This window comes from Convolutriloba macropyga, chromosome 2 (assembly GCF_964194025.1).
Source record: "Convolutriloba macropyga chromosome 2, txConMacr16.3, whole genome shotgun sequence".
Taxonomy (NCBI): Eukaryota; Metazoa; Xenacoelomorpha; order Acoela; family Convolutidae; genus Convolutriloba; species Convolutriloba macropyga.
Window position 1 is genome coordinate 62,850,343 of NC_134469.1, and position 14,942 is coordinate 62,865,284.

The 14,942-nt window shown below is 32.3% G+C and overlaps 1 protein-coding gene across 3 annotated transcripts in view; it reads right to left on the reverse strand.

The window, feature by feature from the left end:
- The window catches only part of LOC142334591 (uncharacterized), an 88,804-nt gene that overhangs the window by 16,883 nt on the left and 56,979 nt on the right, over positions 1–14,942 (reverse strand). The gene's annotated exons all lie outside the window — the stretch shown is intronic.

Consider the following 14,942-nt stretch of genomic DNA (forward strand, 5'->3'; position numbering starts at 1 on the left):
CCAATACAATTCAAATTCTTTGAATTGTAAAAAAAAAATAGGAGCGCTATAATAGCCGGCTGAATAGATGAGGGCGGCTATTAAAAAGAAAGAATGTCTGTATGGGCGGGGGGAGGGGGTATATCCGGAACCTTATAACCGGTTCCGGATATAACTACAACAAATAGACAAGATTTCACTCTTTACAAATAATCCAACGGACAAAATATTTTGGAAAACGTTAAAAAAATATTTTCTCCTTTTTTTTAACCTAACCCATAGCTTTAAACTTCTTACACTCTATATGTCAAAAACTTTAAACTTCTAAAACTCTATTTGTCAGACAACATGCACAAATTAAGAAGAAACTCGATGAACAAGAAAACTACTCAATAATTTTTCTAGAGAACGACAAATACATCAAATCTGACACTTTGTTCGAACTTTGTTGGCGTCACTAAGTAGTGAAAATGGCCTAAAAATAAAATATTGATTCAATGGGAACAGCACAAACCTACATAAATTTTTTGAAATGGTAACGATAATCCAGTTTTTTTTTAAATTTCCGTTAGCACTTACGCTGAGACTAAAACCCATGACCCTCAATTATTTCGAGAATCAACCGATAAGAACTTTGATTGATAAGAATGATGAGTAATTTGAATAATTTGAATCATAAGTACAAATTGACCGCATATGGTATAGTTAAGACAAGATCAAAGAAAACAAATTCTTGAAACAGCCGTCAGATTGCCGGAATAATAAGGTTTGATAAAATTCATTTCTCATAACCCTTATGAACCTTTATTACACAAGAAATCCATTGACCTTGCGCTAACTAAAATTAAATTTATGTTATAAGGTGAATAAGTCACATTATTCAGTGAGGTAAGCCACGTATGATCAAAATTTAACCACGCAAATGATCTATAAATTTTTAGCCAGAGGGAGAACCGACGCCACGCGCGCCAAATACTGTTACAGAGAGGTTCGAAAAGTTTGACTTCAGCTTTGCAGTATGAACAAATGTAAAAAGAACAAAGATAGCAAGGCAATGAATAAACAAAATAGGTGGTAGCAAACTGGAAATGACTCCCAGAGTCGTGCAATATAATCTCTTAACGAAATTTTAGCAGACAAAGATTACGTGGATGTGGGATAGTTAGATGGGGACGTAGAGTGGTAGGTGGGGGATAGTGTCTACTTTGAAGAGCGTAGAGGAAATGTTATGGGAAGAAGTCTTCTGGGCGGGGGGAGGTGAGAAGTGGATAGGGTGTTAGGGTGGAGGAAAAAAATTTTGGGTGGGGTGCGCGTGTGTATGTTATGTGCGTGTGAGGAGAGATAGGGTGGTTGTAGGTTGCATAGGGAAGAGTACTGTTATGGAAACAAAACTTCACAAAATTACCTTTCGATCTTGAATATTAACAGCAGTTAGATAAGGTTTAAAAAAATGATTTAACGTTCTAAGACCGAAGTCAAAACAAGTCAACGTTCCAAAACAAAAAACTACCGACATATTTTAGTTTAATGGTGTGGATAGGTCGGCGACGGTGGCAGGCAGGTGAATAGGGTTATGTCGGTGAAGAGAAGGGTAGGTAGGTGGGATGGGGGGTAAATAGCAAGGGTGTAAGTAGGTTGCGGGATGTCTAATTTGGGTTGGGTGGCTCAATTTCATCGGACAATACTTCTAGGAGAGGAAAGGGTGTGGCGAGTGGGTACGGGCATTAAGTAGGTGGTGGAAAGAACAATTTAAGGTGAGTTTGCAAGGAGACGAGGGATTGTGATTGGAACAAAACTTTTCGGAATGACCATTGAAGCTCTAACATTACCAGCAGTTCCTTATTATCATGAAATAATAATTAACGTACTGATTAAGTCGTATGTCCTAAAACAAAAGTCAGAAGTTCAAGTCATAAATAATTTTGCTTCAGATAAAAACAGCCGACAGAACACCGGAACCGATGGGAAGAGTCGTGCAATATATTTCAAAACACCTTCCTTGTATAAAAAAATGCAAAGTCAAAAGAGCTACCAAAAAACTAAGATTACTAGCGAAAGAAAACTAGAAACTTTTTCAAAAAATGCAGATATTAAATTAAGCTCAGAGGTATGACTAGTACCAGTGCAGGGGGGGTTGGGGCGTTCGTTTGGGTGGGTCTGTTTGGGCCACCTCGTGGGCCCCGGGGTTAAGTGAGTTGTGAGATGGGGGAGTCCACGGGGGGAGGGGGTACGTAGATCGGGGTAGGGAGGGAAGATTGGTGGCAATGACAAAGGTAAGGTGTGTCTGAGTGTGGGTGCAGGGTAAAAAGGTAGGTAGGCATGGGTTTGACTGTACTTTGAATACACGAGGAGGGACTGTTATGATATCGTTCAGACATGATCAAAAGAAAACAAAGTCTTGAAATAGCCGTCAGATTGTAGGTATAAAAAGGCTTAATAAAATTCAATTTGCAGACACCTTATGGACTTTTGTTACGCAAGACTTTCTTTGACTTAGCATTAATTCAAATTAAAATTAAGGTAAAATGCGCAAAAGCCACTTTATTGAGTGAGAGTAGTAATATGCGAGCAGATCAGGGGGGGGGGGTAAAAAGGATGTACCTATGTATTAACATTAGGTATAGCCCGTAATCCACCAAATTCCAAAAATGTACCTTCTCACAGCATGATACTCAAGCTGTTCACACGAAGGGCATTAGTAGGTCATTTACCCTTTCCCATATTACACTTTACTAATGTAAATTTCCAAAGATGTACCTCACAGCGTGACACCCAAGCTGTTCACACGAAGGGGATTAGCAAGATAGAGCCTTAACAACAAATTAATAAGGTCATTTACCCTTTCCCATATTACACTTTACTAATGTAAATTTCTAAAGATGCACCTCACAGCGTGACACCCAAGCTGTTCTCTCAAAGGGGATTAGTTAGGTAATGTTTTAACATTAAATTAGATAGGGTGACTCATTTACACTTACGTACGGTTTACTAGATTTTCAAAAGTGTACCTCACAGCATGATACCCAAGCTGTTCACAAAAAGGGGATTATCAAGATAATCCTTCAATAATAATTTAGGATGACTCATATACAGTTACGTACGACTTTTCAAAAATGCACCTCACAGCATGACACCCAAGCTGTTCACACAAAGGGGATTAGCTAGGTAATGTTTTAATACTAAATTAGATAGGGTGACTCATTTACAGTTACGTATGGTTTACGTGATTTTCAAAAATGTACCTCACAGTATGATACCCAAGCTGTTCACACAAGGGGGATTAGCAAGATAGAGCCTTAACAACAAATTAATAAGGTCATTTACCCTTTCCCATATTACACTTTACTAATGTAAATTGCTAAAGATGCACCTCACAGCGTGACACCCAAGCTGTTCTCTCAAAGGGGATTAGTTAGGTAATGTTTTAACATTAAATTAGATAGGGTGACTCATTTACACTTACGTACGGTTTACTAGATTTTCAAAAGTGTACCTCACAGCATGATACCCAAGCTGTTCACAAAAAGGGGATTATCAAGATAATCCTTCAATAATAATTTAGGATGACTCATTTACAGTTACGTACGACTTTTCAAAAATGCACCTCACAGCATGACACCCAAGCTGTTCACACAAAGGGGATTAGCTAGGTAATGTTTTAATACTAAATTAGATAGGATGACTCATTTACAGTTACGTATGGTTTACGTGATTTTCAAAAATATACCTCACAGTATGATACCCAAGCTGTTCACACGATGGGGATTAGCAAAATAGTGCCTTGACAACAAATCAGTAAGGTCATTGAACCTCTACCATTTTCACTTTAATAAAGCAAATTTTCAATAACGTACCTCACAGCATGACACCTAAGCTGTTCACACGAGGGGGATTAGCAAAATAGTGCCTAAACAACAAATCAGTAAGGTCATTTACCCCCTACCATATTACACTTTACTAATGTCAATTTCCAAAGACGTACCTCACAGCATGACACCCAAGCTGTTCACACGAAGGGAATTAGCAAGATAGTGCCTTAACAACAAATCAGTAATGTCATTGACCCCCTACCATATTGCACTTTACTAATGTCAATTTCCAAAGACGTACATCACAAAATGATACCCAAGCTGTTCCCACGAAGGGGATTAGCAAGATAATCCCTTAATAACAAAATAATAAGGTCAATTACCCATTCCCATATTACACTTCACTAATGTCAATTGCCAAAGGCGCACCTCACAGTATGATACCCAAGCTGTTCACACGATGGGGATTAGCAAATAGTGCCTTAACAACAAATCAGTAAGGTCATTGAACCTCTACCATTTTACACTTTAATAAAGCAAATTTCCAATAACGTACCTCACAGCATGACACCTAAGCTGTTCACACGAGGGGGATTAGCAAAATAGTGCCTTAACAACAAATCAGTAAGGTCATTTACCCCCTACCATATTACACTTTACGAATGTCAATTTCCAAAGACGTACCTCACAGCATGACACCCAAGCTGTTCACACGAAGGGAATTAGCAAGATAGTGCCTTAACAACAAATCAGTAATGTCATTGACCCCTACCATATTGCACTTTACTAATGTCAATTTCCAAAGACGTACCTCACAAAATGATACCCAAACTGTTCACACGAAGGGGATTAGCAAGATAATCCCTTAATAACAAAATAAGGTCAATTACCCATTCCCATATTACACTTCACTAATGTCAATTGCCAAAGACGCACCTCACAGTATGATATCCAAGCTGTTCACACAAAGGGGATAAGCTAGGTAATGTTTTAATATTAAATTAGAAATGGTGACTCATTTACAGTTACGTACGGCTTACGTGATTTTCAAAAATGTACCTCACAGCATGATACCCAAGCTGTTGACACGAAGTAGATTAGTAAGATAATCCCTTAATAATATTATCCCGCGTAGATAAAAAAAATACCCAATTCTGTCTAAAAATTACCCAAAACTTGCTAAAAAGTACCGAATTCTTGCCAAAAATAGACAACTGTTACCAAGAATTATCCAATTATTACCAAAAAATACCAAATTCTTGCTTAAAAATTCACAATTCTTGCCAAAAATATCCAATTCTTGCTAAAAAAATAACCAACTCTTGAAAAAACACCCAATTCATGCCATAAAATACCGAATTCTGTCTAAAAAATAGCCAAAACTTGCTAAAAAGTACCAAAAATTAGACAAATGTTATCAAAAATTATCCAATTATTGCCGAAAAATTCACAATTCTTGCCTAAAAACACACAATTTCTGCCAAAAATACCCAATTCTTGCTAAAAGTATTAAATTCTTGAGAAAAACACTCAAATCATGCCAAAAATACCCAATTTTATCTAAAAAAATACCCAAAAAATGCAAAAATATTACCCAATTCATGCTAAAAAATACCCAATTCTGTCTAAAAATTACACAAAACTTGCTAAAAAGTACCCAATTGCTGCCAAAAAAGCCAATTATTACGAAAAATTATCCAATTATTGCCAAAAAATATAAAATTCTTGCTTAAAAATGCCCAATTCTTGCCAAAATACTCAATTCTTGATAAAAAAATCCCCAATTCTTGAAAAAAATGCCCAATTCTGACAAACACTTTCCAAAACCTTAAAAGAAATTAACCAATACAGGTTGAAAATAGCCATTTCTTACCAAAAAAACTACATTTTTGCCAAAAAAAAACCTAATTCCTATCAAAACCGAAACAATTCTATTAAAAATGTCCAATTCCTGCCACTTATATTTACCAAAAGTAGCTGAATCTTGTCAAAAATACTCTAATTTTACCCAATTTTCTTTAGTATTGTCGAAAAACACCCAAATTATAAGCAATATAACAAAATTTTATCAAATATTTATCCAAAATATATCAAAAATTATACAACCTGCCATCATCTGTATTTATATTTAAATTCATTCTGCATTTAAATTCATTCTGTCAATCCAATTATTTAGTGATCTTACAAACATCAGTTTTTGACATCTTCTTTTGCCAGAGCGAATCTTCTCAGGTGATCGATAGAGGTTTTATGAGCACAAATTTATCAGGAATTTTTCACTATCGTTAGAAATTAGTCGTAAATGTATCAATTAAGTCCTAATACCAAAAAAATCACGTTGTACTGTCTTCGCAAATACGGACAATTAGGTGATTTCATCCTTGCAAGGGAGCCGCTTAACAAAATGTAGGTCAACTAAGACGTATGATTACCACAATTACCGAATTACAGATACCTAGGTATTGTATGGGTCAATGAACTCATGTGACCCACATCGAAAACAAAACTTTACAAGTCTCAGACAACATGGAACTAAGCAGATTCGTCCGTGGATATTTTTGTGACTATGAGTTTGCTTATAGATCAATGTATAAAAATTTACTCAGATTTTTTGAGCAGGAGAGAGAACTTAAATTCCTCTGGTGTTTGTCTGACTACTTTGAAAATTTGCAGAAACCTGATAAGGATTGTGACGAGTGGGAAAATGTGTCACTGACAGAGAGTTTTATTGCAATTAGAGAAGAAGAAAACGCAATTGACCCCAAGTTTGGCATGAAAAAATTTGACAAGACAGCTCCCTTATCGTGTTTTTCTACGGAAACTGGGCAAGATGCAAAGGAAGAGGTACAGGAAGCGTCGGCTGTTAAAAAACACTTCACTAAAGTCTGTCGGAAACAGCCTTAGTACAATCTAGCTTGCTGGTATGCCTCGCTATACTCTCCCTCACTTGACTAATGAAAAACTCATTACTAACATCACGTGACCTTACTAAAAACAGAAATGACATAAACACTAAATCATTTTCTACACAACTTTCATTGACTTAACAAAATGTTTTATAAGATCTTATCGGCTACGAGGTTTTTTGTTCCCAATTCTTCTGTTTTAATTAAGTTTCATTGGTTCGATATATCGAGGTTAATTTTCAAGATATTTCAGTCATTTGTTTCTTTACCCTTACATTGTTCAGTTACCCTTATTCATCCAGGTTTTCTTATTTTCTGCTTCCAGATCTCATCTTTTGCTCAATTCACCCAAAGTAACTACCAAAAGTAGTAGTTCCAGTCATATCTTTTGGTAGTTTCATTTGGTAGTTTCATTAAAATATGGGACAAAAATAAAAATTCCGAATAAAATGACCAGAAATTTCCTCATGGAGGACTTATTGGTTAAGCAAGTTCCTTTCTTGACTTTTTCTTTACTAGATTGAAAGTTTTTCGATTACTTGCTGTATTGCACGATTCTCCCGAAGGGTCCAGGATACTGTTACATGTTACCAAATTTTCCCAGCTCATGTTTCATGGGTTAACTGGGTTAATCTTTTTTGTTCTTATTAAACTTTTCCATCCTCAATTTTTCAAAAGACTAGACTGCTAATCATTTTTTCATATTGTAATCTAGAAAAAGGAATGTCTCTCGTTGTATTTGATATTGAGTGCTTGGAGGGGAAAACTGTTAAGGAGTTGGGTGTTTTCAAGGACGGAATTGTTTTGGGATTCAGTTTCCTGCCACCCAAAGACTACCAACCTACTTTTCAAGCAAGGTGGAACACTAAAAATTTACATGGGATCAATTGGAGCAGTGGAAAACTGGAATATATTGAGTTGTCATCAATTATTCACCATTATTGTTCACCTACAACAGAATACTTTGCGAAAGGTTTGGAGAAATGTAATCTCTCAAATTACTTGTGTAAAGATGTGGAGAATCTAGATGATCTTGGTTGTCCAAAAGTTTCCAAACTTCTCAACAATTTGGATACTGACTGGGATTGCAGCAACTAACCGTATCGACACGAAAAAAGCGTTCACTGTGCAGAGAAGAAAGCTTATGCTTTCGGAATTTGGACTCTTGATCATTTTGATAACGTATAATATTTGTAATTTCTAATTGTATTTGTGATCGTTTTGTAATTAATTGTTTTTATTTTAATACTTTTTAAATCAGAGAAAGGTCGCATTGGAATATGATTAGCTCGCTACAGATTATATGATGACATAATAATGCTAGAAATTAACTAGTTTTCAAAATAATAATAGATATTTCTTTTGAAATTGGGAACCAAGAAATCTCAGTTTAAAAGGTCACAGTAAAATGAAATATTAAAAATTAAATTAAAAAAACATTAGAAAACTTCAAAAACTGGAGATTTGAAAAGGAGAAAAATTTAAAAAACACAATTTTTGTTGAAAACCTTATGTCTAAAACGATTTGAATCAACATGTATTTAAAAAAAACGACTATAAAAAAAATTTAATTGAACAAAAGTAGCTTAAAAATATCAAAAACTAACAAACCGAAAATAAAAGAAAATCAATATACACGTTTTTTTTGTTTAAAACTTCTTGTAATAAAAAACTGTACGTTTTTCATTGTTTTTTATGTTAAACAATGCAAGATAGTGCCTTAAAAAATTAGTTTTAAACAAAAAACAAGAAAAAAATATTAAAATGATAATGTATAAAGATTACGTATAGCCCACTTTACCTCAAATCCCAAAGACGTACCTCACAGCATGATACCCAAGCTGTTCACGCGAGGGGGTTTAGCAAGATAATCCCTAAATATTAAATTAGTAAGGTTATTTACCCATTCCCATATTGCGCTTTAATAAGGTAAATTTCCAAAGACGAACCTCACATCATGACACCAAAGCAGTTCACATAAAGGGGATAAGCAAGATAGTGCCTTAACAACGAATCAGTAAGGTCGTTTACCCCTTACCATATTACACTTTAATACTGTAAGTTTCCGAAGTCGTACCTCACGGCATGACACGCAAGTCGTTCACACGAGGGGGATTAGCAAGATAATCCCTTAATATTAAATTAGTAAGGTCATTTACCCATTCCCATATTACAGTTTAATAATGTAAATTTCCAAAGACGTGCCTCAAAGCATGACACCCAAGCTGTTCAAACGAAGGGGATTAGCAAGATAGTGCCTTAACAACAAATTTGTTAGAATGAGTCATATGTTCACCAGAAGGAACTAGGGGTATTAGTAGGTATTAAAGAAACAGCGGGTATCCAACTGTTGGGACATAAGCTAATTACTCAATATCATGGGTCTTTTTTGAATTGGGTATATATTGAATTAGGTATTTTATTGTAAAGTTGTGAATTGGATATATATTGAATTGGGTATTTTTATGTAAAATTTTGAATTTAATTATTTTGTTTGAAAATGTTTTACTAAAATAGTTTTTAATCAAAGATTTCGTTTTCTACATAAGGTTTTTATCGAAAAATGTAAATTTTAATGTTTTTTTTTCTATTTTTCAATTTTTCAGTTTTTGAAGTTTTTCCAATGTAAAATTTTCATTTTTATTGTTTTTTATTAAAAAATATTGTTTTACTAAAATAATTTTTTTTTCAAAAATGTCGTTTTTTACATAAGAGTTAACAAAAAATGTAAATTGTTTTTTGTTTTTCTATTTTTACATTTTTCAGTCTTTGAAGTTTTTCAATGCAAAATTTCTAAATTAATTTTTTTTCATTAAAAAGTGTCGTTTTACTAAAATAACTTTTTTTTCAAAAATGTCGTTTTTCATATAAGGTCTTTAACAAAAAATTCAAATTTTGTTGTTTTTTATTTTTCTATTTTTACATTTTTCAGTTTTTGAAGTTTTTTAATGTAAAATTTTCAACAATTATTTTTTTATTAGAAAAATGTCGTTTTACTAAAATACTTTTTTTTTCAAAAATGTCGTTTTTTACATGAGTTTTACAATGAAAAAACTTCAAAAGCTGAAAAATGGAAAAATAGAAAAATAAAAAACAACAAAATTTAAGGTTTTTAACAAAAATTGTAAACTTTGTTGTTTCTTATTTTTCTATTTTTACAATTTTCAGTATTTGGAGTTTTTTCATGTAAAATTTTCAATTTAATTATTTTTTTCATTAAAAAATGTTGTTTTACTAAAAAATTTTTTTCAAAAATGTCGTTTTTTACATGAGTTTTACAATGAAAAAACTTCAAAAGCTGAAAAATGGAAAAATAGAAAAATAAAAAACAACAAAATTTACATTTTTTGTTAAAAAACTTATGAAAACGACATTTTTGAAAAAAAAAAATTTTTAGTAAAACAACATTTTTTAATGAAAATAATTAAATTGAAAATTTTACATGAAAAAAACTCCAAATACTGAAAATTGTAAAAATAGAAAAATAAGAAACAACAAAATTTACATTTTTTGTTAAAAAACTTATGTAAAAAACGACATTTTTGAAAAAAAAAAATTTTTAGTAAAACAACATTTTTTAATGAAAATAATTAAATTGAAAATTTTACATGAAAAAAACTCCAAATACTGAAAATTGTAAAAATAGAAAAATAAGAAACAACAAAATTTACATTTTTTGTTAAAAACCTTATGTAAAAAACGACATTTTTTTAATAAAAAAATAATTATGTTGAAAATTTTACATTAAAAAACTTCAAAAACTGAAAAATGTAAAAATAGAAAAATAAAAAACAACAAAATTTACATTTTTTGTTAAAAACCTTATATGAAAAACGACATTTTTGAAAAAAGTTATTTTAGTAAAACGACACTTTTTAATGAAAAAAAAATTAATTTAGAAATTTTGCATTGAAAAACTTCAAAGACTGAAAAATGTAAAATTAAAAAAAAAAAAACAATTTACATTTTTTGTTAACTCTTATGTAAAAAACGACATTTTTGAACAAAAAATTATTTTAGTAAAACAATATTTTTTAATAGAAAACAATAAAAATGAAAATTTTACATTGGAAAAACTTCAAAAACTGAAAAATTGAAAAATAGAAAAATAAAAAACATTAGAATTTACATTTTTTGATAAAAACCTTATGTAGAAAACGAAATCTTTGATTAAAAACTATTTTAGTAAAACATTTTCAAACAAAATAATTAAATTCAAAATTTTACATAAAAATACCCAATTCAATATATATCCAATTCACAACTTTACAATAAAATACCTAATTCAATATATACCCAATTCAAAAAAGACCCATGATATTGAGTAATTAGCTTATGTCCCAACAGTTGGATACCCGCTGTTTCTTTAATACCTAATAATACCCCTAGTTCCTTCTGGTGAACATATGACTCATTCTAACAAATTTGTTGTTAGGGCACTATCTTGCTAATCCCCTTCGTTTGAACAGCTTGGGTGTCATGCTTTGAGGCACGTCTTTGGAAATTTACATTATTAAACTGTAATATGGGAATGGGTAAATGACCTTACTAATTTAATATTAAGGGATTATCTTGCTAATCCCGCTCGTGTGAACGACTTGCGTGTCATGCCGTGAGGTACGACTTCGGAAACTTACATTATTAAAGTGTAATATGGTAAGGGGTAAACGACCTTACTGATTCGTTGTTAAGGCACTATCTTGCTTATCCCCTTTATGTGAACTGCTTGGGTGTCATGCTGTGAGGTACGTCTTTGGAAATTTACCTTATTAAAGCGCAATATGGGAATGGGTAAATGACCTTACTAATTTAATATTTAGGGATTATCTTGCTAAACCCCCTCGCGTGAACAGCTTGGGTATCATGCTGTGAGGTACGTCTTTGGGATTTGAGGTAAAATGGGCTATACGTAATATTTATACATTATCATTTTAGTATTTTTTTATTGTTTGTTTAAAACTAATTTTTTAAGGCACTGTTAACATAAAAAACAATGAAAAACGTACTGTTTTTTATTACATGAAGTTTTAAACAAAAAAACGCGTATATTGATTTTTTTTATTTTCGGTTTGTTAGTTTTTGATGTTTTTAAGCTACTTTTGTTCAATTAAATTTTTTTATAGTCGTTTTTTTAAATACATGTTGAATCAAAATATCGTTTTAGACATAAGGTTTTCAACAAAAATTGTGTTTTTTAAATTTTTCTCCTTTTCAAATCTCCAGTTTTTGAAGTTTTCGAATGTTTTTTAATTTAATTTTTAATATTTCATTTTACTGTGACCTTTTAAACTGAAATTTCTTGGTTCCCAATTTCAAAAGAAATATCTATTATTATTTTGAAAACTAGTCAATTTCTAGCGTTATTATGTCATCATATAATCTGCAGCGAGCTAATCATATTCCAATGGACCTTTCTCTGATTTAAAAAGTAGTAAAATAAAAACAATTACAAAACGATCACAAATACAATTAGAAATTACAAATATTATACGTTATCAAATGATCAAGAGTCCAAATTCCGAAAGCATAAGCTTTCTTCTCTGCACAGTGAAAGGTTTTTTTCGTGTCGATACGAATAGTTGCTGCAATCCCAGTCAGTATCCAAATTGTTGAGAAGTTTGGAAACTTTTGGACAACCAAGATCATCTAGATTCTCCACATCTTTACACAAGTAATTTGAGAGGAGATTACATTTCTCCAAACCTTTCGCAAAGTATTCTGTTGTAGGTGAACAATAATGGTGAATGATTGATAACAACTCAATATATTCCAGTTTTCCACTGCTCCAATTGATCCCATGCAAATTTTTAGTGTTCCACCTTGCTTGAAAATTAGGTTGGTAGTCTTTGGGTGGCAGGAAACTGAATCCCAAAACAATTCCGTCCTTAAAAACACCCAACTCCTTAACAATTTTCCCCTCTAAGCACTCAAAATCAAATACAACGAAAGACATTCCTTTTTCTAGATTACAATATGAAAAAAAGATTAGCAGTCTAGTCTTTTGAAAAATTGAGGATGGAAAAAAAGTTTAATAAGAACAAAAAAGATTAACCCAGTTAACCATGAAACATGAGCTGGGAAAATTTGGTAACATGTAACAGTATCCTGGACCCTTCGGCAGAATCGTGCAGTACAGCAAGTAATCGAAAAACTTTCAATCTAGTAAAGAAAACTACTTTTGGTAGTTACTTTTGGTGAATTGAGCAAAAGATGAGATCTGGAAGCAGAAAATAAGAAAACCTGGATGAATAAGGGTAACTGAACAATGTAAGGGTAAAGAAACAAATGACTGAAATATCTTGAAAATTAACCTCGATATATCGAACCAATGAAACTTAATTAAAACAGAAGAATTGGGAACAAAAAACCTCGTAGCCGATAAGATCTTATAAAACATTTTGTTAAGTCAATGAAAGTTGTGTAGAAAATGATTTCGTGTTTATGTCATTTCTGTTTTTAGTAAGGTCACGTGATGTTAGTAATAAGTTTTTCATTAGTCAAGTGAGGGAGAGTATAGCGAGGCATACCAGCAAGCTAGATTGTACTAAGGTTGGCTCCGACAGACTTTAGTGAAGTGTTTTTTAACAGCCGACGCTTCCTGTACCTCTTCCTTTGCATCTTGCCCAGTTTCCGTAGAAAAACACGATAAGGGAGCTGTCTTGTCAAATTTTTTCATGCCAAACTTGGGGTCAATTGCGTTTTCTTCTTCTCTAATTGCAATAAAACTCTCTGTCAGTGACACATTTTCCCACTCGTCACAATCCTTATCAGGTTTCTGCAAATTTTCAAAGTAGTCAGACAAACACCAGAGGAATTTAAGTTCTCTCTCCTGCTCAAAAAATCTGAGTAAATTTTTATACATTGATCTATAAGCAAACTCATAGTCACAAAAATATCCACGGACGAATCTGCTTAGTTCCATGTTGTCTGAGACTTGTAAAGTTTTGTTTTCGATGTGGGTCACATGAGTTCATTGACCCATACAATACCTAGGTATCTGTAATTCGGTAATTGTGGTAATCATACGTGTTAGTTGACCTACATTTTGTTGAGCGGCTCCCTTGCAAGGATGAAATCACCTAATTGTCCGTATTTGCGAAGACAGTATAACGTGATTTTTTTGGTATTAGGACTTAATTGATACATTTACGACTAATTTCTAACGATAGTGAAAAATTCCTGATAAATTTGTGCTCATAAAACCTCTATCGATCACCTGAGAAGATTCGCTCTTACAAAAGAAGATGTCAAAAAATGATGTTTGTAAGATCACTAAATAATTGGATTGACAGAATGAATTTAAATAAATACAGATGATGGCAAGTTGTATAATTTTTGATATATTTTGGATAAATATTTGATAAAATTTTGTTATATTGCATATAATTTGGGTGTTTTTCGACAATACTAAAGAAAATTGGGTAAAATTTGAGTATTTTTGACAAGATTCAGCTACTTTTGGTAAATATAAGTGGCAGGAATTGGAAATTTTTTAATAGAATTGTTTCGGTTTTGATAGGAATTAGGTTTTTTTTGGCAAAAATGAATTTTTTTTGGTAAGAAATGGCTATTTTCAACCTGTATTGGTTAATTTCTTTTAAGGTTTTGGAAAGTGTTTGTCAGAATTGGGCATTTTTTTCAAGAATTGGGGATTTTTTTTATCAGGAATTGAGTATTTTGGCAAGAATTGGGCATTTTTAAGCAAGAATTTGATATTTTTCGGCAATAATTGGATAATTTTTGATAACATTTGTCTAATTTTTGGTACTTTTTAGCAAGTTTTGGCTATTCTTTAGACAGAATTCGGTATTTTTTGGCATGAATTGGGTGTTTTTTCAAGAGTTGGGTATTTTTTAGCAAGAATTGGATATTTTTGGCAAGAATTGTGAATTTTTAAGCAAGAATTCGGTATTTTTTGGTAATAATTGGAAAATTCTTGGTAACAGTTGTCTATTTTTGGCAAGAATTCGGTACTTTTTAGCAAGTTTTGGGTAATTTTTAGAATTGGGTATTTTTTATCTACGCGGGATAATATTATTAAGGGATTATCTTACTAATCTACTTCGTGTCAACAGCTTGGGTATCATGCTGTGAGGTACATTTTTGAAAATCACGTAAGCCGTACGTAACTGTAAATGAGTCACCATTTCTAATTTAATATTAAAACATTACCTAGTTTATCCCCTTTGTGTGAACAGCTTGGATATCAAACTGTGAGGTGCGTCTTTGGCAATTGACATTAGTGAAG